This window comes from Aethalodelphis obliquidens, unplaced genomic scaffold, assembly GCF_003676395.1.
Source record: "Aethalodelphis obliquidens isolate GAN/ISIS:26980383/991018 unplaced genomic scaffold, ASM367639v1 scaffold18, whole genome shotgun sequence".
In the NCBI taxonomy this organism is placed as follows: Eukaryota; Metazoa; Chordata; class Mammalia; order Artiodactyla; family Delphinidae; genus Aethalodelphis; species Aethalodelphis obliquidens.
This window is the reverse complement of record NW_020837962.1, coordinates 22464903-22491574: the sequence shown is the minus strand read 5'-3', so window position 1 is coordinate 22491574 and position 26672 is coordinate 22464903. Positions and strand designations below refer to the sequence as shown.

Below are 26672 nucleotides of genomic sequence, written 5' to 3'. Positions count from 1 at the left end.
AAAAACACTTTTTTTCTTTTAAAAATTGAAGGCTCACACTTCTAGGTTTTATAACTTACTACAAATTAAAGTAATCAAGACAGTGTAATATGGACATATAGCTAAGGATAGACATAGATCAATGCAATAGAAGTGTCCAGAAATAAGCCTTACACTTATGGTCAATTCATCAGGGATGCCAAAACAATTCAATAAAGAAAGGATAACTTATACGAACCTACTGTATAGCAAAAGGAACTCTACTCAATATTCTGTAATGACCTATATGGGAAAAGAATCTAAAAAAGAGTAGATATATGTATATGTATAACTGACTGACTTTGCTGTACAGCAGAAACTAATACAACATTGTAAATCAACTATACTCCAATAAAAATTAATTTTTTTAAAAAAGCAGAAAACAAATACTTCTTTACTGGGTTCAGCAATTTAGTAAGTGAAAATATATATGCAATAAAGTTTCAGTTACAGTATTAAAAAAAAAAAGAGAAAAGAAAGTATAGTCTTTTCCATAAATGGTGCTGGGACAATTAGATATCCAAACGCAAGAGAGTATCTGAGTCAGAAATCACAGTCAATGCAGAAAAATTAACTATGTTCTAAGCTAAGACCAATATTATCTAGGAAACCAGGGCAATTCTTTACCAACCTAAAGATCACCAAATGCCCAAAATTATCTACAAATGTCCCCAGTTTCCTGGATCCAAGAAAAACTGACCACAACATTAAGACCTCCCTAATGTGTACCTATAACTTGAGCAAAGGGGTCAGGTATTTGAGACCAGGGCTTTTGTTCTAATGCAGTTAGAAAATCTAATTGTCCACAGAATTTTAGAAGATCACAGACTGGAAAACAACAAAAGGTCTGTATAATTAAATAGAAAGTGAGTGATACAAACAATAAGTACTTTGAGGATTCAAAAGGAAATGTCCCAGTATAAGATGAAGAAGTTAATAGCAGACTTCTTGAAGGATGTAAAACAAAACCAAAGACTGGTCAGGGAGCTAGAAAATTCCACTTGGTGGATATGCAGGGAGCAACACATAGGCAGCCGTAAAGCGTCAGAGTCACAGAAGACACATTTAGGAAACATGGTTGGCTGGAGCCAAATATGGAGATTGCTCCATGCCACTCATCAGAATCTGGACTTGATTGGGAAAATAATGAGAAGCCATTCAAGCTTTCTGTAGAAGAAAAAGTCAAGATGAGTATACTGGCCAAGGAAACATAAACTGACATTCACATATTATTGATATATGAAAAGGAAGGGGAGGAAACTGAAATCAGAGAGACCAAACTGGAGGCTATTTTACAATGCAGGCTTGAAACATTAACCACTTGATATGAAATGACAGCAGCAGGGAAAAAGAAACAGAAAGAAAGAGAAAAGGACCAGAACTTCCAAACTTGAGAGATAAATAAAACCATTAATAAAAACGGGGCATTTTATAAGATGAAGGAAAGAAATTGCGTAATTAATTGTAACGAGTTTGAATAAGGCCTTCCAAGTGAATATTCTACCTAAATCAATTCACAACTAAATATTGGGAAAGAGATCACAACTAAATAAGGACTATGATTTAGAACAGATAAAGACTGAATCCTTGCCCTGGATTATTTCGTATGTGTGTATATTGGGGGAGCGGCAGAGAAAGGTTTACTGCAGGCAGGGCCAAGCAAGAGCGGGCGGCTCATGCTCAAAAGCCTGAACCCATATATCCAAACATATAAAGACCCAGGTCAGAAGCCTCTATGACACTGAACAGAGAGACTGTACAAGTAAGCACAAGTAAATTATCACCATATTACAAGGGTTTTTTTTTTTTTACTCTACATAACCTCCCTTGCCTAATCACATATATCTTTCAAAGTATGTGAGAAAGGAACTGAAATGTGAGAAAAATTTAAAGCATCATATTTAGTCATTCCCAGAATATATGTACAAGATCATAACAGTATATATGCCATTTCAACAATCTTTAAAATGGGATATATCAGCAAATAAGCTCTGCAAAATTAATTTCAATATAATACAAAACTAAAAATCACAAAGTGAACTAAATTATTCTAAAAATAACTCTTGCCCAATGTTTAAATTTGACATTTCAAAAATACCTAAGAAAAAGGGATATGAGAAAATTAAAGGATATATTAGAAGCAATTTTTTTTCAAAAATACTTCTCCTACTTCAAAATACATTTATAACTTCAAAAGTGTGTCTACTGAACTTCTGCTTCTGACTTTGAAGGCATAATAGGGATCATATTTGTCCTCCTAACTAGAAAATCAGACAAAATATATGAAACAGACAGACTTCATTCAATAGCCAGCACAGGACTGTGATCCTGAGAAAAACAGACACAAATCAGGTGCCTCCACTTAATCCCTAGAGATACTTTTCAGACCACAGCACAGGGAAGAGGAACCCAAAAAAGAGCCAACATTCTTCCAGAGTTGAGGAGACAAAGTTATGAGTTCACGGAGGCCAGAAAGGCTAGAATATGCAGTACAGGGTGCAAAGAGGAGGAAGCTACACGGAGAGAATGCCAGAGGCCTGTAGAACCCTGAGACTTTAAATGAGTATTAGCCTACATACACTTGTGAGGAAGCTACAAGACCAAAGAAAGAACCCCTGGAAAAGAGTAAGCTGAGCAATCCCTGGAGCTCACACAGAGGGGAGAATAAGTCATGTTCCCATCAGCCAGAGTGAGGACATCAGGAAAAGTCTCAGGTAACGTCTAGAGTTGGGCCAAATCAGCCCTAGAAACAAGGCTACTTTAGACTTGCACTAACAAGGTTTTAAAGAAGCCTCAAGGGCTTCCCTGGTGGCGCAGTGGTTGAGAGTCCGCCTGCTGATGCAGGGGGTGCGGGTTCGTGCCCCAGTCCAGGGAGATCCCACATGCTGCAGAGTGGCTGGGCCCGTGAGCCATGGCCGCTGAGCCTGCGCGTCCGGAGCCTGTGCTCCGCAACGGGAGAGGCCACAACAGTGAGAGGCCCGCGTACCACAAAAAAAAAAAAAAAAAAGCCTCAAAAGGATCAAAATGATTTACACAACAGTGTCCCAGAACAAAGTCCTACAATATTTGAAGAAATACTACAATATCCAACTCCCAAAGATGTAAAATACAGTGTTTAAAAAAAAATCAAAGATGACCAGCATTCAAATAAGCAGAAAACTATGCCTCATAACCAGAAGAAATTACCACACAAAAACAGACCTATAAATGACAGATGATAGAACTAGCAAACAATTCTAATGTTAACTAACAATGTTAAACTAGCTTTCGCAAACATACTCTATATGTTCAAGTACGTATAGGAAAACATGAAGATAAGAAAAAGAAGCTATGAAAAAATAAATTAATCAAACTTCTAGAGATGAAAAACATAATCTAAGGTGAAAAACACTTTGGAACAAAAAAAGATTTTCACATTAGGTAAAACTAAAGAATCCAAATAAAATATGGACTTTAGTTAATAATAATGTGTTAATACAGGTTCATTAACTGTGAAACATGTACCACCATACTAATATAGACGCTAATAGGGAAGATGAGGTATTGGGTGTACTGGAATTCTCTGTATTAGCTTCTCAATTTTTCTATAAATCTAAAACCGTTCTAAAATTAAAACTTTATTTTAAAATATCAAGCCACAGCCTGGAAGAAAAATTTTACAAAACATAAAGGTAGAGGACTTGTATCCAGTATATATAAAAAAATCATACAACTCAGTAAGACAATCCAAAGTTTTTAATGGGCAAACAATTTCATGAACAGATTGCAAATAATACATGAAAATATGTATAATATCATTAGTCATTAGGGAATGCAAATTGAAACCACAAGATACCACTAAAATGGTTAGATTTAAAAGGCCAACAATAGTGAGTTTTGGCAAGAAAGTAGAGCAACTGTAACCCTCATACACTGCTAGTAAGAATAAAAATAGCAAATAGTTTGGCAGTTTCTTTAAAGTTAAGCATACACTTACCATAGATCCAGCAATTCTACTCCTAACTATTTATCCAAGAAAAATGAAAGCATATGTCCACATAAAGACTTGAATGAAAATGTTCATATCAGCTTTAATCAGAACGGCCAAAAGAGGGAAACAACACAAATGCTCATCGAGTGGTAAATGGATAAACAAATTGTGATATATCAATTCAATGAAACACTATTCAGCAATAAAAGGAACAAATTCCTAATTTACCCAACAATATGGATGAATCTCAAAAGCATTATGCTAAGTGAAAGAAGCCACTCACAAAAGGCCACATAATGTATGATTCTACTTATACCAAATTCTAGAAAAGGCCAAATTATGAAAAAAGCAGATAGTAGTTGCCAGGGGTGGCTGAGAGGAGGGGATCCACTGCAGACAGGCATTATGAGAGAATTTTGGGGGTGATGGAAATGTTATATGTCGAGATTGAGTTGGTAGTTACATTGGTAGTTACATTTGTCAAAACTCATCAAATTGTACACTTAAAATTGGTGCATTTTGTTGTATATAAATTATATTTCAATAAAACTGAAAAAAAATTGTACTTATCACTCAGTATAAACTGACCACCCCATATACTAACTTTCCCCTTATAATGTACATAAGCTTTTTATACGGTCATTTGTTGTTGATTTTCTGAGCTGAATCATTTTGTACAACTAGCAATCATTATATCCAATCAGTAGCCAGCGATCCTTTTAAAACCCTGTTTACTCCCCTGTTCAAAAACCTGCAATGGTTTCCTGTCATACTTTAGAATAAAATCTAAAGTCTTACTTTCCAAGGTTTACAAGGCCCTACGTGATCTGGCCCCTCTCTTCCTCTCCCTTACTATGCACCAGCCACATGCCTCCTTGTAATTCTTGCACAAGAGGAACACTCCCACCTGAGGGCTTTTACATTTTGAAATGCTGAGCTTAGTGAGCAATTATAGTAGGGGAAAGAGGCAGTAAATAAAGACTCTGTGTGTGTGTGTGTGTGTGTGTGTGTGTGTGTATACAGAAACATACACATACACGTATGTCTGCATATATAAATAGCTGATGTCCCATGATGGTAGTACTAGAAAGAAGAATAAACTGGGATAAGAAGAGACTTTCCCTTCAAACCCAAGACTCCCTTCCCCGACACCTTTGTTTGCATGGCTTTCTCCCCCATCTTGTTCATGTGACATCTCTGGGCAGGTCAGTCCTCCCCATACTGACTTAGCATTTCCCCAACCTTCCCCAATGATTTTTTCTCTTACTATCTTATTCTTCTCTATGGTACTTTTTACTACTTGACATTATATATAATTGTCTAATTCTCCCCACAGAATGTAAGCCCTATAAAGTACAATAATTTGTCTTTTTAGGTGTTGTATCCCAATGTCTAAAGTAATGCTTGGTACACAGTAGGTACTCAATAAATATTTGCAGAATGAATAGGAGTTAATTACAAATAGATATAAATAGAATAACTGATCACTGTGTACTATAAGCCCTTAAGCAAGCTGATACTTACTGATTCCTACAGGTTACTGCTATAAAGAAATGCCAGAAAAATGTAAGAGTATTAAGAATCCAATCTTTTCACAGTTGAAACAAGAGAAATGAAATAAATTCAGGCAACAGAATTTTCAGTTTCTAAAAGATAACATTTTAAAAGCAAAATATTTTTTAAGTTTACTTATAACTTTCAAAGGAGACAAAGCTTTAAAAAACAAGATCACTTTGCTTAACCCAGCAAAGAGAGGGCAGGAAAGCCAAGAGGCGAATCAAGAGCTACACACCCACCATGACATGGAAACCCTTTCTTATTAATGAAATTTGGAAACACCGAGCCAAGGCAAAGATCTGCAAAGCATTACTCTTTCACTCTAAACCACAACCTGTATTACCCATTTAATGTCCTTTGCTGAAAGCATAAAATAAGAACTGTTTGCAAGGCTATGGGGTATACTGTACCTCTGGGGATCTATTATGAGACCTCTATTAACAGCACTTACAGATGCAAAAAATTTAGTTTTCAAATGTTGTACAAAAACTGGACTGGCACATTGTAAAATCATTTTTATATAAAATGATTTATGTCTGTCCAATTTCCAATCTTCCTTTAAGGAGAAGTTAGACATTTACAGGAAATTACTAATATGTTAGTATTCATACCTTGTTAATCAAGGGCAAATTCAACAGTAGAATGAAATTACGTGATAATACACTTTCTTATTCAAAATTAAGTATGCTAAGATATCAAAATTATTTTTACTATTGCCTTCATTAATAAGCAGGTAGTTTTATTAATCTAAAGCTAATGAGGGAAAAACTGGAACTGCTTTTGAAACAATTTCTTGAATCATTTTTAAATAGAATAATAAACACAGGATGTATACTCCATGTTGTTATAGTCTTTTTCAAACTAACACTAGTAAAAATTGTACAATAAACCTATCCTACCTGACACTATCCTAACAATTACAAACTCCCTGGTATTTCATCATCAATTCTCACTATTTATAGGATGAAGAGAAGCCAATGAAAATGTATTACCAAACAATCATTGAGGATATTTTTATTAAGCAGCCAATTAAGCTCAAATTTTCAAGACCAGATTGCTGAAAGATTTCCAATTTAGATTCCTCTGTGGTGGTATAGGCTAAGATTCATCCATTCATTCAACAAAAAATTATTGTTCATCTATGTGCCAGGCAAATCTTTCTGTAAAGAGCCAGATATGTTATATAGTTCAGGCTTGGCCACACAGACAACTCTACAACTACTAAACTCTGCCTCTGTAACATGAAAAGCAGCCAGAGAAAATACACAAATGACTGAGCATGGCCGTGTTCCAATGAAACTTCATCATAAACACTGAAATTTGAATTTCATATAATTTTTTGGAGTCATGAAATACTATTCTTCTTTGGAGTTTTTTTCAACCATTTAAAAAAGGCAAAACCATTCTTAGTTTGCAGGCCATTCAAAAACAGGCAACAGTCCAGATTTGGCTTTCAGGCCATGGTTTATTAATCCTTGACCTAACACACGGGGATATAGAAATGAACAAAACAGAAAAATATCATTGTCCACATGGAGCCAGAATTCTAGCTAAGGGAGACAGACAATAAGAAATTAAATAAATTAGATAGCTTATTAGATAGCAGTAAATATGATGAAGAAAAACAAAACAGGACAGGAAATAGGAAGTACTGGGCATGGCAAGAGGGCTATAAGGGGGAGACAAAAAAACCACAGGGGTAGTTACAATATATTTTTCCTTTTAAGTGTTAATCTGATGTAATTTCAGACTGACAGAGAAATGCAATAGTAGTATAGCATCAAGAATATATGAAGAACTCCTATAACTTACAATAACAACAACCAAAAAAGAACCCAATTATAAAATGAGCAAAGGACTTGAATAGACGTCAACAGACATTTTTACCTGAAGAAGAATACAAATGGTCAGCAAGCATGTAAAAAGATGTTCAACATCATTATTCATAGAGAAATAAAAATCATAGTCACAATGAGGTACCACTTTGTACCCATGAGGATGGTTATAATCACAAAAACAAAAAACAGCAAGTGCCAGCAAGAACATGGAGAAATGGTAGCACTTGTACAGTACCGCGGATAGTGTAAAATGGCTCAGCTGTTGGGGAAACAGTCTGCTGATTTCACAAAAAGTTAAACACAGAAACTGCTGAACAATCATGACAGGAAGACACTGGAACTCACCAAAAAAGATACCCCACATACAAAGCCAAAGGAGAAGCCACAATGAGACGGTAGGAGGGGCGCAATCACAATAAAATCAAATCCCATAACTGCTGGGTGGGTGACTCACAACCTGGAGAACAATTATACCACAGAGGCCCACCCACTGGAGTAAAGGTTCTGAGCCCGACGTCAGGATTCCCAACCTGGGGGTCCAGCAACAGGAGGGGTATTCCCAGAGAACCAGACTTTGCAGGCTACTGGGATTTGATTGCAGGACTTCAACAGGACTGGGGGAAACAGAGAATCCACTCTTGGAGGGCACACACAAAGTAGGGTGCACATCATGACCCAGGGGGAAAAAGCAGTGACCCATAGGAGACTGAACCAGACCTACTTGCTAGTGTTGGAGTATCTCCTGCAGAGGCCAGGTGGCGGGTCGGGGGAGGGGGGGTGTCTGCGGCTCACCGCAAGGACAAGGACACTGGCAGCAGAAGTTCTGGGAAGTACTCCTTGGCATAAGCACTCCCAGAGTCTGCCATTAGCCCCACCAAAGAGCCTCTAGGCTCCAGTGCTGGGTTGCCTCAGGTCAAAAAACCAACAGGGAGGGAACTCAGCCCCACCTATCAGCAGGGAAGTGGATTAAAGTTTTACTGAGCTCTGCCCACCAGAGCAACACCCAGCCTCACCCATCACCAGTCCCTCCCATCAGGAAGCTTGCACAAGCCTCTTAGACAGCCTCATCCACCAGAGGGCAGACAGCAGAAGCAAGAAGGACTACAGTCCTGCACACAGTGGAACAAAAAACACATTCACAGAAAGATAGACAAAATGTAAAGGCAGAGGATTATGTACTAGATAAAGGAACAAGATAAAATGCCAGAAAAACAACTAAATGAAGTGGAGATAGGCAACCTTCCTGAAAAAAAATTCAGAATAATGATAGTGAAGATGATCCAGGACCTCGGACAAAGAATGGAGGCAAAGATCAAGAATATGCAACAAATGTTTAACAAAGACATAGAAGAATTAAAGAACAAACACCTAGAAGAATTAAACAATAAACCAACAGAGATGAACAATACAATAACTGAAATGAAAAATACACTAGAAGGAATCAATAGCAGAATAACTGAGGCAGAACAGATAAGTGACCTGGAAGACAGAACGGTGAAATTCACTGCCGCAGAAAAGAATAAAGAAAAAAAGAATGAAAAGAAATGAAGACAACCTAAGAGACCTCTGGGACAACATTAAACGCACCAACATTCACATTATAGAGATCCCAGAAGGAGAAGAGAGAGAGAAAGGACCCAAGAAAATATTTGAGGAGATTATACTTAAAAACTTCCCTAATATGGGAAAGGAAATAGCCACCCAAGTCGAGGAAGTGCAGAGAGTCCCAGGCAGGATAAACCCAAGGAGAAACATGCTGAAATACATAGTAATCAAACTGACAAAAATTAAAGACAAAGAAAAATAATTAAAAGCTACAAGGGAAAAATGACAAATAACATACAAGGGAACTCCCATAAGGTTAACAGCTGTTTTCTCAGCAGAAACTCTACAAGCCAGAAGGGAGTGGAATGACATATTTAAAGTGATGAAAGGGAAGTACCTACAACCAAGATTACTGTACCCAGCGAGGATCTCATTCAGATTCAATGGAGAAATCAAAAGCTTTACAGACAAGCAAAAGCTAAGAGAATTCAGCACCACCAAACCAGCTCTACAACCAACACTAAAGGAACTTCTCTAAGTGGGAAAGACAAGAGAAGAAATGGACTCACAAAAACGAACCCAAAACAATTAAGAAAATGGTAACAGGAACATAATATCAATAATTACCTTAAATGTGAATGGATTAAAGGCTGCAACCAAAAGACACAGGCTTTTGAATAGATACAAAAACAAGACCCATATATATGCTGTCTACAAGAGACCACTTCAGACCTAGGGACACATACAGACTGAAAGTGAGGGGATGGAAACAGATATTCCATGCAAAGGGAAATCAAAAGAAAGCTGGAGTAGCAATACACATATCAGATAAAATAAACTTTAAAACAAACACTGTTAAAAGACACAAGGAAGGACACTATATAATGATCAAGGGATGAATCCAAGAAGAAGACATAACAATTATAAACATATATGCACCCAACATAGGAGCACCTCGATACATAAGGCAAATGCTAACAGCTATAAAACAGGAAATCGATAGTAACACAATAGTGGGGGACTTTAACCCCTCACTTACACCAATGGAGAGATCATCCAGACAGAAAATTAATATGGAAACACAAGCTTTAAATGACACAATAGACCAGATAGATTTAATTGATATTTATAGGACATTCCATCCAAAAACAGCAGATTACATCTTCTCAAGTGCACACAGAACATTCTCCAGGATAGATCACATCTAGGGTCACAAATCAAGCCTCAGTAAATTTAAGAAAATTGAAATCATATCAAGCATCTTTTCCAACCACAATGCTAAGAGACTAGAAATCAATTACAGGGAAAAAAACGTAAAAAACACAAACACATAGAGGCTAAACAATACGTTACTAAATAACCAAGAGAACACTGAAGAAATCAAAGAGGAAATCAAAAAATACCTAGAGACAAATGTAATGAAAACACGATGATCCAAAACCTATGGGATGTAGCAAAAGCAGTTCTAAGAGGGAAGTTTATAGCAATACAATCTACCTCAAGAAACAAGAAAAATCTCAAATAAACAATCTAACCTTACACCTAAAGGAACTAGAGAAAGAAGAACAAACAAAACCCAAAGTTAGTAGAAGGAAAGAAATCATAAAGATTGGAGTAGAAATAAATGAAATAGAAACAAAGAAAACAACAGAAAAGATAAATAAAACTAAAAGCTGCTTCTTTGAGAAGATAAACAAAAATTGATAAACCTTTAGCCAGACTCATCAAGAAAAAGGGGGACAGGACTCAAATCAATAAAATTAGAAATGAAAAAGAAGTTACAATGGACACCACAGAAATACAAAGCACAGTAAGAGACTACTGCAAGCAATTCTATGCCAATAAAATGGACAACCTGGAAGAAACGGACAAATTCTTAGAAAGGTATAACCTTCCAAGACTGAACCAGGAAGAAATAGAAAATATAAACAAACCAATCACAAGCACTGAAATGGAAACTGTGATTAAAAATCTTCCAACAAACAAAAGCCCAGGTCCAGATGGCTTCACAGGCAAATTCTATCAAACATTTAGAGAAGAGCTAACACCCATCCTTCTCAAACTCTTCCAAAACACTGCAGAGGAAGGAACACTCCCAAACTCATTCTATGAAGCCACCATCACCCTGATACCAAAACCAGACAAAGACACTACAAAAAAAGAAAATTACAGACCAATACCAATGATGAACAGAGATGCAAAAATCCTCAACAAAATACTAGCAAACAGAATCCAACAACACATTAAAAGGATCATACACCATGATCAAGTGGGATTTATCCCAGGGATGCAAGGATTCTTCAATATACGCAAATCAATCAATATGATACACCATATTAACAAATTGAATAATAAAAACCATATGACACAAGAGGGAAGAGATGTGGGGACATACGTATATGTATAACTGATTCACTTTGTTATAAACCAGAAACTAACACACCATTGTAAAGGAATTATACTCCAATAAAGATGTTTTAAACAAAAAAAAAAATATGATCATATCAATAGATGCAGAAAAAGCTTTTGACAAAATTCAACACCCATTTATCATAAAAACTCTCCAGAAAGTGGGCATGGAGGGAACCTACCTCAACATAACAAAGGCCATATACGACAAACCCACAGCAAACATCATTCTCAATGGTGAAAAACTGAAATAATTTCCTCTAAGATCAGGAACAAGACAAGGATGTCCACTCTCACCACTACTATTCAACATACTTTATTCAAAGTATTCAAACATACTACTATTCAACATACTTTTGGAAGTCCTAACCACAGCAATCAGAGAAGAAAAGGAAATAAAAGGAATACAAACTGGAAAAGAAGTAAAACTGTCACTGTTTGCAGATGACATGATACTATACATAGAGAATTCTAAAGATGCCACAGAAAACTACTAGAGCTAATCAATGAATTTGGTAAAGCTGCAGGATACAAGATTAATGCACAGAAATCTCTTGGATTCCTATACACTAACAACAAAAGATCAGAAAGAGAAATTAAGGAAACAATCCCATTCACCACTGTAACAAAAAAATAAAATACCTAGGAATAAACCTACCTAAGGAGACAAAAGACCTGTACTCAGAAAACTATAAGACACTGATGAAAGAAATCAAAGATGACACAGATGGAGAGATATACCATGTTCTTGGATTAGAAGAATCAGTATTGTGAAAATGACTATACTACCCAAAGCAATCTAGAGATTCAATGCAATCCCTATCAAATTACCAATGGCATTTTTTTTTTTTTTGCGGTACGCAGGCCTTTCACTGCTGTGGCCTCTCTCGTTGCGGCACACAGGCTCCGGACGCACAGGCTCAGCGGCCATGGCCCACGGGTCCAGCTGCTCCACGGCATGTGGGATCTTCCCAGACTGGGGCACGAACCCATGTCCCCTGCATCAGCAGGCGGACTCTCAACCACTGTGCCACCAGGGAAGCCCCCGATGGCATTTTTTTACAGAACTAGGACAAAGAATCTTAAAATTTGTATGGAGACACAAAAGACCCCGAATAGCCAGAGCAATCTTCAGGGAAAAAAACGGAGCTGGAGGAATCAGACTCCCTGACTTCAGACTATACTACAAAGCTACAGTAATCAAGACAATATGGTACTGGCACAAAAACAGAAATATAGGTCAATGGAACAGGACAGAAAGCCCAGAGATAAACCCACACACCTATGGTCGACTAATCTATGACAAAGGAGGCAAGGATATACAATGGAGAAAAGACAGACTCTTCGATAAGTGGTGCTGGGAAAACTGGACAGCTACATGTAAAAGAATGAAATTAGAATACTCCCTAACACCATACACAAAAATAAACTCAAAATGGATTACAGACCTAAATGTAAGACCGAGCACTGTAAAACTCTTAGAGGAAAACACAGGAAGAACACTCTTTGACATAAATCACAGCAAGATCTTTTTGGACTCACCTCCTAGAATAATGGAAATAAAAACAAAAATAAACAAATGGAACCTAATGAAACTTAAAAGCTTTTGCACAGCAAAGGAAACTGTAAACAAGAAGAAAAGATAATGCTCAGAATGGGAGAAAATATTTGCAAACAAATCAATGGGCAAAGGATTAATCTCCAAAATATATAAACAGCTCATGCAGCTCAATATTAAAAAAGAAAAAAGCCCAATCAAAAAATGGGCAGAAGATCTAAACAGAATTTTCTCCAAAGAAGATATACAGATTGCCAACAAATACATGGAAGGATGCTCAACATCACTAACTATTAGAGAAATGCAAATCAAAACTACAATTAGGTATCACCTCACACCAGTCAGAATGGTCATCATCAAAAAATCTACAAACAACAAATTCTGGAGAGGGTGTGGAGAAAAGGGAACCCTCTTGCACTGTTGGTGGGAATGTAAATCGATAGAGCCACTATGGAGAACAGTATGGAGGATCCTTAAAAAACTAAAAATACAATTACAATATGACTCAGAGATTCCACTACTGGGCATATACCCAGAGAAAACCATAATTCAAAAAGACACATGCACCCCAGTGTTCACTGCAGCACTATTTACAATAGCCAGGTCATGGATGCAACCTAAATGCCCATCCACAGACAAATGGATAAAGAAGATGTGGTACATATATACAATGCAATGTTACTCAGCCATAAGAAGGAACAAAATTGGGTCATTTGTAGAGACGTGGATAGACCTAGAGACTGTCATACAGAGTGAATTAAGTCAGAAAGAGGAAAACAAGTATTGTTTATTAATGTATATATGTGAAATCTAGAAAAATGGTACAGATGAACCGGTTTGCAAGCCAGAAACAGAGACACAGATGTAGAGAATAAACATATGGACACCAAGGGGGGAAAGTGGGGCGGGGAGGCGGTTGGTGGTGGTGGGATGAATTGGAAGATTGGGATTGACATATATACACTAATATGTATAAAATAGATAACTAATAAGAACCTGCTGTATTAAAAATAAAATTCAAAAAACAAAAAATACACACAAAAAAAGAATTAGCATATGACCCAGTAACTTGATAAACAAACACTTGTACAGGAATGTTCACAGGAACACTGTTCACTATTCATAGCAAACACTATTCACAGCAAAAGAATGGAAACCACCCAAGTGTCCATCAATGGATGTACGGATAAACAAATTGTGGTATATAAATGAATAATGTTGAATAATATTCCACAAAAATGAATGAAGCACTGATACATGTTACAATGTGGAAGAACCTTGAAAATATTATGCTAAGTGAAAGAAGACACACAAAGTCACATGTTGTATGATTCCATTTATATGAAATGTCCAGAATAGGTAAATCCAGAGAGACAGAAAGCAGATTGGTGGTTGCCAGGGATTTGGGGAGGAGGGAATACAGAGCAACTGCTTAATGGGTACAGGCTTCCCTTTGGGGAGTGAAAAGTATTTTGAAACAAGACAGAGGTGGTGGTGGCACGATATTATGAATGTTTAAATGCCACTGAATTATGTACTTTAAAATGACTAATTTTGTGTTCTTTGAATTTCACCTTTTGCATTCTATGAATTAAACAAAAAAAGGCAGACACAAAAGAATACGTACTGCATGATTTCATTTCAGAACAGGCTTTACCCTGGAGTGACTGGAAGGGGCAGAAGGGGCCTTCTGGAGGGCTGCAAATGTTGTTTCCTAATCTGGGTGCTGGTTCACTCCAAAAACTTCAAGGAGCTGCCCCTGTACCATAAATGTGTATGCTTTTCTATATGTATACTATACTTTAATAAAAAGTTTTGAAACTATAGTGTAAATTATTTTAGATAAAAGATTAATGGCAAATTTTTTTTAAAAAAAGGTTATCAGTGTTGGGTAGAGGACTCAAGGGATCTCTCTGTATTATTTCTTACAACTGCTGTGAATCTACAATTATTTCAAAGCTAAAAGTTTTTTTTTTTTAATCAGAAGAATGAAAATTTCCAGACTCCTGTCCCCATAGATTCTGACCTAGGTCATGTGGGGTAAAGGTAGGGACTCTTCTTTTTTTTTTTTTTTTTTTTGGAACAAGCTACCTCAAGTGATTCTGATTCAGCTGGACCATGGCCCTCTCCTTGAGAAACTCCAATCTACATGAACTCCACAAGCTGCTTAACTTCACTTTCTCCTTGAATCCTACCTTGAGGAGGCTTGTAAAGGCATCTGTGAGCAACAGCACAGAGGAGGTGGAGAGTAAGAAAGCACAAGTGAGTCATGAGAGGCTACAAAAGCTAACCACTCTGGGAAGCAGGGTTCAACTTTTACTGGAGAAAAATGAGATGAACTGGAAAAAAGATTAATAAAGTGTGGGAGAGTCAATGGTGAAAGGACATACAAAAGTTTCCAGGTAATCATCACAGATGTAGCCACAAATATTTATGCACAAATCAATTATTTTCCTTAGTATGTTTTCCATCAAGAATTAATGGAATCAAGATAAGACAAATGATGTTGGAAGCTAAATATCCTTTAGGAGGTTAGCAAGACAAAGTTCAGAAATCAGTGCAACATGCTGGTACTTATGGTCATTTCTGGTACATTCTTCACCACAATCACTGAAAATAATATTTTACTTCTGGAACTAGAAGTAAATAAAGGAACAATTTAGTTCATGCTTAGCCAGGTCACAGAGTATTTTGATCTGCTTCTGCTCCAGCTCAAACTCTTTGGAGTGATATACCTTGGTTCTGGTTCAAATTACTTCAGTGGGAAATTTTTTGAAAAGTCTTTAGTTTGATTTGAAGTTCATTTTCAAAATAATAAGTTAATACCTTAGTCCAATTCCAATATTAAATAATCAAATCAAAGCTCATTCCAGTCTTATTCTTACTTTTGGTAGAAATTCCTGTTGCAACAATTTGCAAACTCTAGAGCAAAAAACTGAGGCCAATTAAATCATCAGTTCATTCTCTCAGGCCTTCCAACAACACAAAAGTTGGCATATCTGTCCAAGCCTTATTTCCATCTGTACCTTGAGCTGAAAAATAGTTTTAGTTACACAGCTTCCTATACTCAAAAGGGGCAGCTGTCGCTCAGCCCTGGCAGACTGCAACCCTCAGAGAATGCATGTTCTATGTGACCAGATCTCACTTTTTTTCAAAAGAAGTTAGAAATCCAGGTTTTTATGCGTCTCCTGATTTTAAATGTTCACAACAAATTCCAATTTTTAAGAACTTGTCTATGGACCAATCAACACACATCTGTAAACTGTCTCTTCTGCAATCTCACTTTGTAAAGGTTAATAAGGTCTCATGCTTCTCCAGATACAAACTCTCAGTTTTGGTAAGTCTTCAGTTTTCCACATAATACAGATTTTAGGCAAAGCAGCTCTTCGACACAAATGCCAGTCCCAACAACAGATCATGATTTCATTCTCATGCCTTGCTGAATACGGAAAATATTGAATATTTGTACTTCTTACTACTTAAACAAGAAGAATGATAAATACAGAAGTAAGCCATTTAATCTGTGTTGTAGACTAACTACCCTGTGTCAACACACTTAACTGAGAGCCAGGTTAGTGGTCAGAAATGCCACACATCTTCTGATTATGACAATTGGAATTTATAATACTTTTTTGCTCCTCCAAAATGAGTCAGACAAGCTTTCTACCCAGAATCCACAAGAAGAATGATGAAATATCATGTTATTTTTCTCAAGACTACCTTGATCACCATTAGTATAGACAACTTCATCTACAACTTTATACGATGGTGAATTGCCATGGTCAAAATGATGAGAAAAAACACAGTATTCTCTTTGGAGCTAGTAATTTGGAGCAAAACAAACAAACCAAAAACACACACAAAATTTATACAGTTACGTGGGGCGGGGGGCGGGGGAATCAATGTTGAGTAACACCAAAAAAAATGACAAAGAGATAATCAGGGAAAATAATTAACGGATACTGAGAACCTATCTATAAACTGGATACCAAATATCACATAGTTTTTGTAAAAGTTGGCTCTCACGTTCTCAGCGTGAACTTTAGTGATTTTAAATTCAAAGCAGTAGGCTCATGAAATTTAAAAAGTATTGAATTTTGAAGAAATTATGGCATTCAGGAAACAGCAACAAGGTAACCAACTTAGCGATCCGTTCAAGTCCCTGCCTCTGAAAGTCACATTAGTTCACCCAGGCCTTGCCTTTCCATCTTCCTCTCCAACTTGCCTGTCCACCACTTCTCTGTACCTCTTTTGGGATATAGGGAATGTGCTTAAAGGGTGTAAATCTACAAACTATACTACCCTTTGTCTAGTTCTGAAAAAACACTCAATGAAAAGAGTATGAAACTACAATAAAACTTTTTCACTATTGGTAAATTTTACTTAACTGATTAACCCGTGTTTTCCATGACTGACTAATTGGACAATGTGGACAATAACAACATAGAAATTACAAGAAATTATAAGAAATTACAAGAAATTACAAGATGATGGATTCCTCCTGATGTTTGGTACAATGTTGACCTAAAAAGCAGAATTTTCACAACTGGAGCTAATTGGAGGTCATGGTATCTGCTATCCTAGGACTATGGAAAACAAGGTCAGAAAGAAGCAAGCCGTATTATCCAACTTAACACCCAGTTTGCAAATAGTTGTTTATTACACCTTAAAATATCCCCAAGGAAGTTACATCCATGTGATATAAGCATGCTGTGTTCAAGAGGGCAATTTACCATTATAAATTATCCTAGTTTGTGTACAGAAACCAGTAGATATTTGCAAATTCATTTCCAGGTCACTGAAGATAAAACCCAGAAAAACCTATTTTCCTCCATGTGGTGAAAGCAAAGAGATTACTTCTGCAGTGGCGCTGCCTGTTCTTAGAGTTATTCTCTAAAACAGGGTCATATAAGAATATTTTCACCCCAATACTAGCTATAAACAATTAAGACATGATTTACTGAGATACATGCTATTGTGTATGTTTAGGTTTTTAGCCAATTAATACTATATTAATAAAGACTGGAAAGTTTAAGAATAAATGAACTCTAACCAGTACGTTTCAGCAGAGTTAGCCAGAAAACATTTCTACTAGGCCCAAATGAAGTATCTTTCATTCATTAATACAGAACCACAGGGCATACTTAGACATCAGAGGCTCAATCATCTAAAAAGAGTTCCTAGGGAAACAAAAACTTTCCATTTTCATTCTGTAACTGCTCCTTAACGACAGAAAGTATTCTTTCTTTTTTGGCATTCTCTCTTTTCTCTCTACCTCGGGACATATTTACAGATGCACTGGCTGCTTTACAGACATGCTAAAAGTTCGTGCTGTGGTTGATCAAAGTTGGAATGCCTGAGGAAATTACTCAATTCAGACAGCCCGGAATTGTATCTAGCCAAATAGTTACAGTGCTCTACTTTTAACATGTGTTAAAGTAATATTTTAGCCATGCTGGATGTAAGTTAAGAGAACATTTGTTTGCATCACACTCTGTGAACAGTTGAGTCAAATATAGTATGTTGAATACCCAGTTTTATTATCTGTGACAGTTCATTTTTTTAACTGTTCAATTACACACAAAAAAACATAGTTTATATTTAAAAAAAAAAACTAACACACAACAGCATATGTATTAGGAACTAAGACTTGTTAATGATCTTCTTGAAGTGTCCAAGCTCTTCTACTGAATAGAAATTTAGAATAAATGCATCAAATATTGCTTTTGTTCATTAGAGCATTTGTTGATCTGGCATGCAATATTCTGTCAAAAAACAGAACCACCTTTTTTCTCTACTTTATTATTAAAAGTATTTTAATAAAAAAGCACTGCCTACCTGTATTCACCTCCTTTCCATTATTAATCTGCCTAATTTGCAAATAAAGACATAGCAAAATTAAGTAGAAAAATCACATCACAGCAGTTTATTTTCATGGTTTTTTTTTTTAATTGAAAGCCACAGAATTGCAGTACAAAGAGTTACTTGTCAAACATAACACAAATCTCTAACATAAAATATTGGCTTCCATAGACCTGAACATCTGAAATAGTTTTAAACTTTGTTTTAGTTGGATTCTTTACGATGTCCAGGAGGAGGTTAGCACACACGGTACCTGAAATTGTCTTTTCCACATGAGCTACAATAGAAAAAGACAAATGTAGCTGTTTCTCTAGTAAAGCCAAACTTGGCATCTACTTATACTTCCCTTCAACCTAAATACCTATACCTTTTAACCACGTTGACAATAATATGGAAATATCACTCAAAAAGAACCTAACAGACCACAGAATTATAATAATGTAAACTATCCTTCTATCAAATGTGAAGTGAGGACATGGTAGATTGGAGGGGTGAGAGGGGTGTCACTAACTTATAAGTAGTAACTTATAACTATGCTTTTTATTTAAAAGATTTCCAACCCACTAGAAAATGTTAACATCTGTACATACTCCAAAAGAGGAAAACAAAAATAAGTTCCCCACTCAGAATTTTCTGAGAAGGCTAGTAAATGTTATAGTGTTGATACCCTATGTTATACGCATGTCATGAACTGTCAGGAAATGAGTATACCATGCAGGAGGCTGGACCCTGAGTGGGAATGACTGCCAGTAAAAACTCCCTGGCAGTAGGAATGGCCAAAGCACTATTCTCAACTGGGATGCCTAGGATTCCATTTTAAACTGTTTGCTCTGCTATAGGGAGATGCAATCCTTCATTATTTTAACACTTAGGTAAAGCCTGCTGTACACATAAAAATTAGACGGCAGGTAGACAGACAGAATGAGTGGGGAAAAAACGGAAGTAATGCTTTGTTCTGCTTTGTAGCAGGATTTAGGATATGATCTTGATGAGATTCCTAAAAGTTATATAACTTAAGTTCCTCCTCATTCCCTTCCAGATTCTGAATACAGTCCTACATTTGAGAGATAGACAAAAACTTAAAATCAAAGGCAGTCTTTCAGATTGACCTTCATGATATCAGCCTGTGATTTGCTGAGCACAGAAAAATCTTCTTAGCCTAGCCCTTCATTACCAAAAGCTAAAAAGCAAAAAACCAGTAGATGTTAGATTATAAAATTGATGCCCCAAAGAATATAGATCCAAACACACACACACACACACACACACACACACACACACACACACCCGACACATATGAAATGATTCAATAATCACAGCACTATAAATCCAACGGCCAATAAATCTAATATCTCTATTAATTTAGAAGAAGACATTTTACACTCAATCCAAAAGTCTAAATTGCTGCCACATAACCAAAACACAGAATTACCACCAATTCCACCACACTACCAAATGTAGCTTTAAGTAGCTCGAAGCTGAATTCTAAAATGTAGTATATTCTTGGAGAATAATAACTCCCAGAGCAAAACAAGGGCTCATACATAAAGCTACAAGCTCCTTAGGAACTGCTAAGTCTGGTCTCAGACCATACCTTCTACCAGATTCAGCCAAGATGAATTCATCTGATAAGTTCCACAGAACTCACCAAGAAATGGCTAGAAAAAGGTGAAGTTCCCGTCAGTACAAAGCTCTGTAACATAACAAGCTCTGTACTTAAGTGTTTTGACTTGGCCAAAAACTAATACACAGTTTTGATGCAGTGTAAAAATTAATCTGAAATGTAATAACTGATTCAGTTCTCTTTTTATTCTAAAAAAACTTAAAAGAAAAAAGAATCACTGCTTTTCCTTAATTAAGCAGGTACTTTGCAGAGCGTGTTTAGTTTCTAGGGTCTGAGGAAAAGAACAGATGCATCTACTGTGTAAACACAAACAGTAAGTTACAAGTTGCCCCTTAGTACTAAAGGCAAGAATCAGCATCACTACTCAAAAAAGTGTTTTAAAAAGAGTGTAACTTACTTTTACTGCCCCGGGCTAACTGGGCTCTGTCTGGTGCTTCTTTGTCTGTACTTGGCCACCCACAGCCTGTCTTCTAATTAACTCAATGCTCTATAGCAGCAGAACAAGCAAACAAGTTGCCTCCCATCTGCGTACAGCTCTTCAGGACACATTTCCCTTGGTCAGAAGGTGGAAATTCTTGAGAGAGGTGATTTTTCTCTGCCTCTTCACAAGAAGAACATGGACACTTGGCTGGATGCAACTCCGTGAAGTGTAACTGTGTGTGTACACCTCAAAAAATAAAAAAAATAAATAAAAAAAAAAAATGCAGAGAAACATAAAGACTCTATAAACACCTGGAATACATAGAAATACTGAAGCACCCCTGGAAATACTGCTAAACAGAGCAAAATAGGGTCTTTGACTGAAATAATCAATGATACCAAGTTGAAAAAAAGAAGTAAAAAGAGCATCCGAAGTCAAAATCCAAATGTCATGCAATGAAAACATTTTAAGTACTACAAAGTAGAAAAGGTAAAACTCCTTGCTTCGCATACTTAAAAACAGGAACCCCCTCCCCATTACAGAGAATAAAAGATATTGTCAATGGAAGAGAAAAATGAGACTTTCAGGGGTAGTAGGTCTAAAATTAGACTCCTCAGTCACATGGTTAATGGGCACTTGTGTGTATGTGAGCTAAATGCATGGAGCTGTCTTTCCAATGTGTTCAGCCCTGTCCAGGAGCAGAGGGGAGGAGGAAGCAAGGAACCACTTAAATACTCAGCTACCCTTTGCATATGAAAAGATGATTTCTGCAAAACAAAAAAATGTGCAGAAGAACAAAGATGCTCATTTATTTAAATAATTTTTAACCTCTCAAATAAACATAAATGAGTGTAAAACAGATGCCCCTACTTTTTTGCAACAAAAACCAAACACTGAAGCGGGGTAGGGAGGAGGTGTGGTTAAGCATCTAATCACAAAGAAACCCCACAACTGAATTTGCTACAGGCTTGGCGAGAGACAGGAGGTTATATCAGGCCTTCCCAATATTCCCTCCCATCCTAGATATGCCCATATGCCAGGAGCAAGCCACACCATCTTCATGACCCCTAAGCATCCCAGGGACTGGCAGGCCTTCTCTCCCCCTAAGGCACACAAACAATTCCAGCCAGAAGCATAAGGCCAAGGGAAGGGTGTGTGGCCTAATCCTGCAGCTGCACAGAGGCCTGGGCTGTGGTCCACCAACAACAGACTACTCAATGGTGATGACATTCTGGAGACCCCTGCTTTATAGAAATGCATGCAGAGCTGGCTCTACATCTCAGGATGTAGAGGTCAGATAAATGCATAACAATACTACATATAATAATATAAATATACAGTAATGCAAATACCTACATTTTTTCTCTCACACCCCAAACTATCAGCCATCTGGATAAGAAGTTACTTTTTAAAGGAATTTCTAGAGTTTATAAGCAAGCATCATATTGGATTATATAGAGATCCAAAGACAATGGACCACTTTTAGCAGACATAAAAACTTGTGCCCACTATACACTGCCCTTTAAATGCTAAAGCATTTGGACAATAAACAACTTACGACCATGAATTACCATCTCCCCTGACCATAGGAAGACTTAAAGAATGAAGCAAGTCAACAAAGGAACAGCAGGGTCCACTTAGAATAACATAAGTTCAACAAAACATTTTTAACAAGGGAGTCTGTGCAATTTACCTTTCTCTATATGAAATTTAAAAGCTATATCTATCACTATTGCTAATGCATAGTATTCTACCTACCAAAACAATCAGTTTTCAAAATGAGTTAACCAAAATCTCTCAAAGGGTACACCAGCCAGCCAGCCAGATTCATCAGTTTCCTCACAAAAGACAAGTAACCTCTCAAAAGTTTGTCAGTCATATTTCACCTATTATTCCTTACTAGAACTTTTTAAAGCACATCTTCGTACTTCTTAAGAAAAATATACTGATGTGCAAAGGGCGCTTCAGTAAGCATTTTATGAGTTCATTTTCTGTCAGAATCTATGAAAAGCTCTCTACTTTAGCAGTGGCATCATGACTCACCCAGATCTATATCTAATTTTCTCACATAAGAAATTCATATTAGAAGCTATACATGTGAAATGTGCAAAATTATGGTCTAGAATTTTAAATCTACTGTCACTACCCAAACCAAAACTATTTCAAAAACAGGCATGAAAACAACTGTCTCCCAAATGCACAGCCCTAGGTATGAAGATCAAATTGTTTCACAAATTTATCTTCTCTGCTGTGAGGGAAATCAGGGTTGATAGAAGTCCATTTCCCATCAGGTATAAAAAAGAATCTCAAAAAAACTATTAATAGTTAAATGAAACAATGGGACCAAATCACTTTAACAATAAATTATTAAAATATGATCTAAAAAACTGACCTCTCCATTTCCTTCACCACATTTTGAAGATAAACAAAATGCACTTTGGCATCATCTCATTTTCAACTCCACACTGCAGAATACCTCTCATACAAATGGCCACCTTCCCTCCCAAAACCCCAAAGGAAGAAGCTAGTCAGTTTACTAGGCAGGAACTTATGCGCATGCCCCCCACCCCTCATTTGTATGAAGGGAACACTCCCTCTGGTGCCCAGAAGTTGTAGTCTTATGATAACACCACTTGTTTGTCCTGGTGGATGAGAAAAATTAAACTACACAAGGGAATGGGATTCCAAGAAAAGCTCAAAAATGATTTGTCTAAGTAGCCTGGTTAAGTTACAGAGGCCACCGAAACACAATTTTTTCTATTATAAATTTTCTTTCCTTTCACCTTGTCTCTTCCTCCTCCGTGGCAACAAGTTGAGGTCAGTGTACTCCTCACTATTTGGGTAAATGCAAATTTTCATATTTTCCAAAATACAAGGCCAGATACCCCTTCTAGCCAATAAGGACCATTAAACCATTTCAGTCATTTCAATCTACAGTTAGTAAAGTCCTCAGGAAACTCAAACCAATTTTAGTTATCTGCCTAAGTAATAATGTAACAAACAAGTTTAAAAAGTATGTTTTTTTTAAGTCAAAAGTATATACCAAAGTCAAAAGACAAAGGTATAATGATCGCCCATATCTATTTGATAATTAGGACAAAACTTAGCTCTACTAAATAGACTGATCAAAACTAAAGATAAGTGGTTACTCTCAAATTAAACATAACACAGTATAAATCAGACTCTGGGAATTTTCAGTTGGCTCAAAGGACTTAATATTGTTACTTATATTTCTCCAGGTACAGAAAATACAAGAATCCAATTTTTATATATCTTTCCATTGACTCAAACTATTACAATACCTCTTTGATTAAACCCTTTATTTGAAGACTTCACCCTATTCAAAGGTGATGAATCACAATGATCCAAGGTGACTGAAACTGCAGGGGGCAGTATATGACATGACTTCCAACATAATTCTTAAGATTCAGGCAAATTCCTCCAGTTAGTGTAGCCTTAACCTTTAAACTACTGACATATATTTCAATCAGAGATCCCAGATAAAAATGAATTTTTCAAGATAGTTCATTGAAATTCTTCCCCAAGCTTAATAATTAAAGGGAGGAAAGTACACTAAACTCACTCAGGCCATATAACATAGTCCAATCAAAATAACAGAACACATTTTTTTAAAAAACCTTCATATCCACACTCTTAAAAAACACAGGTCATCATTCAAAACTATAAAGTTCATTTACTCACATGTAACTCATTCCAAAATGTATTTTAAATCATTATTAAGTATACATAAGTAAACTCTTTAAAAGTAGGATTGATTCATCATGGGAAAAATGTAATGAAATACTGGGCATGATATAAGTAGGACCTGAGAAAATTAAAGTTATTCTAAGATGAAAAGAAAAAGGAAAACTTAATTTTATTCAGTGTTGTATTCATAGTTGCCATTATGGTACAATATATACCCAGCTATTCATTAATCTTCTTTCCCCAGACCCACACGGGCTCCATGCACCTGTAACCTCAGGACATCGTCTTCTACACAAAGAAGAGTAATTTGCAATTAATAACTGAATTAAGTTAGATGAAGCTTTCCTTGTGTGTGTTTTGAGTAAAGGTAAGATTTGGTGGTAAGCACATCAATCTTCTTCCTTGTGTCACTTTTGCCCTTTTACCCACAACATATAATTAACTTTCCTTTGACAATGTAAAGAGTTAACATAAATATTCACCTCATAGGTATAATTTCCAAAGCACCTCACAACAATAATAGCTACTAACAGTTACAAGGTGTTTACTATGTTCCTCATACTGTTCTAAGTGATTATCGTATGTTAACTCAATCTTCATGACTCTGTAAAGTAGAAATTATCATCCCCGTATTATAAATGGGTAAACTGAGTCAGGGAGCGTCTGTGAGGTGCCCAGGGACTCATGGCTACTGATTGGTAGAGCTCGTATAAGATGTATCAGTCTCAACAGGAAGGAGACCACATATCCCCAAGTCACACACCTCAGGGACCAAACTACAGTGGAACTGGTGCCCACCATATATTCACCTTTCTTGACTACATACCCTAGGACCAAGCTCAAAGTGTTAACAAGATAGAGTACAATCTACAGAGCACGATTAAAAGCGTAACGCTGCAATTAACCAGCGGAATATACAGAAAACATGTCTAGGACTTTTGGTAAACTCCTGGGCAATCTTCGCAGGTAAAAGCAAGGCCTGGCCTGTCAGGGTAGGTGCCCTGATATGAGAGCCTAATCCAGTCAATTTGGGACAGTCTACTCTAACACCTCCTCCCTCAAACTCATCCGTTTTATCTTCATGTCTTATTTGATTCCCCTAGTTATCTTCTCAAGCAAATTAACTATTTGTTCACTGTTCTCTAAACCAGGGGTCCCCAACCCCAGGGTCATGGACTGCTACTAGTCCATGGCCTGTTAGGAACTGGGCCGCACAGCAGGAGGTGAGCAGTGGGTGAGCGAGTGAAGCTTCATCTGTATTTACAGTCACTCCCCATCGCTCGCATTACCACCTGAGCTCCGCCTCCTGTCAGATCAGCAGTGGCATTAGATTCTCATAGGAGCACAAACCTTACGGTGAACTGCGCATGCGAGGGATCTAGGTTGCACGCTCCTTATGAGAATCTAATGCCTGATGATCTGAGGTGGAGCTGAGGCAGTGATGCTAGCACTGGGGAGCGGCTGCAAATACAGATTATCATTAGCAGAGAGGTTTGACTGCACAGAGACCATAATAAATCAATGGCTTGCAGACTCATACCAAAACCCTATCAGTGAGTGGCAATTAAGCTGCATCTTACGGAGCAGACTGGACATAAGCCACACTTCGGGTGTCACTGTCTCCCATCACCCCCATATGGGACCATCTAGTTGCAGGAAAACAAGCTCAGGGCTCCCACTGATTCTGTATTATGGTGAGTTATATAATTATTTCATTACATATTACAATGCAATAATAATAGAAATAAAGTGCACAATAAATGTAATGCACTTGAATCATCCCAAAACCATCCCCTCCCCTCCCTGAGTCTGTGGAAAAATTGTCTTCCACGAAACTGGTCCCTGGTGCCAAAAAGGTTGGGGACCACTGCTCTAAACTGACTTACACTAATCAACCTTCTCTAAGTTTGAGCAACAGAAGTCGGTCTTCTGAAGCCCTCAGTATCCCCTGAACAAACTCATCCTCAGGGTTCCAGATTAAGACAATTAAGAGACCCTCACTCTGGAGGAGCAAGGATTACAGTGAACTTGAGAACCTCCTCAATGAATTCCTCAATGTCCACAATTAACTGGAGACCAACCTATCACACTGGACAAGACACACCTCACAGAGCACAGCTTCAGGATATATATCCAACTGCTAAGTTTGTGAGGAAACTTCC

At 37.0% G+C, this 26672-nt stretch overlaps 1 protein-coding gene across 12 annotated transcripts in view; it reads right to left on the bottom strand.

Moving 5' to 3' along the window:
• Positions 1 to 26672, bottom strand: part of TASP1 (taspase 1) — a 273636-nt gene that overhangs the window by 231990 nt on the left and 14974 nt on the right. For 2 of the 12 annotated variants that reach the window (XM_027118169.1, XM_027118168.1), the window contains exon 5: positions 20779 to 21048. The exons of the other annotated variants lie outside the window; for them this stretch is intronic. The gene's annotated coding sequence lies outside the window, so the exon portion shown is untranslated. The remainder of the gene's footprint in view (positions 1 to 20778; positions 21049 to 26672) is intronic. 12 annotated transcript variants of the gene reach the window in all.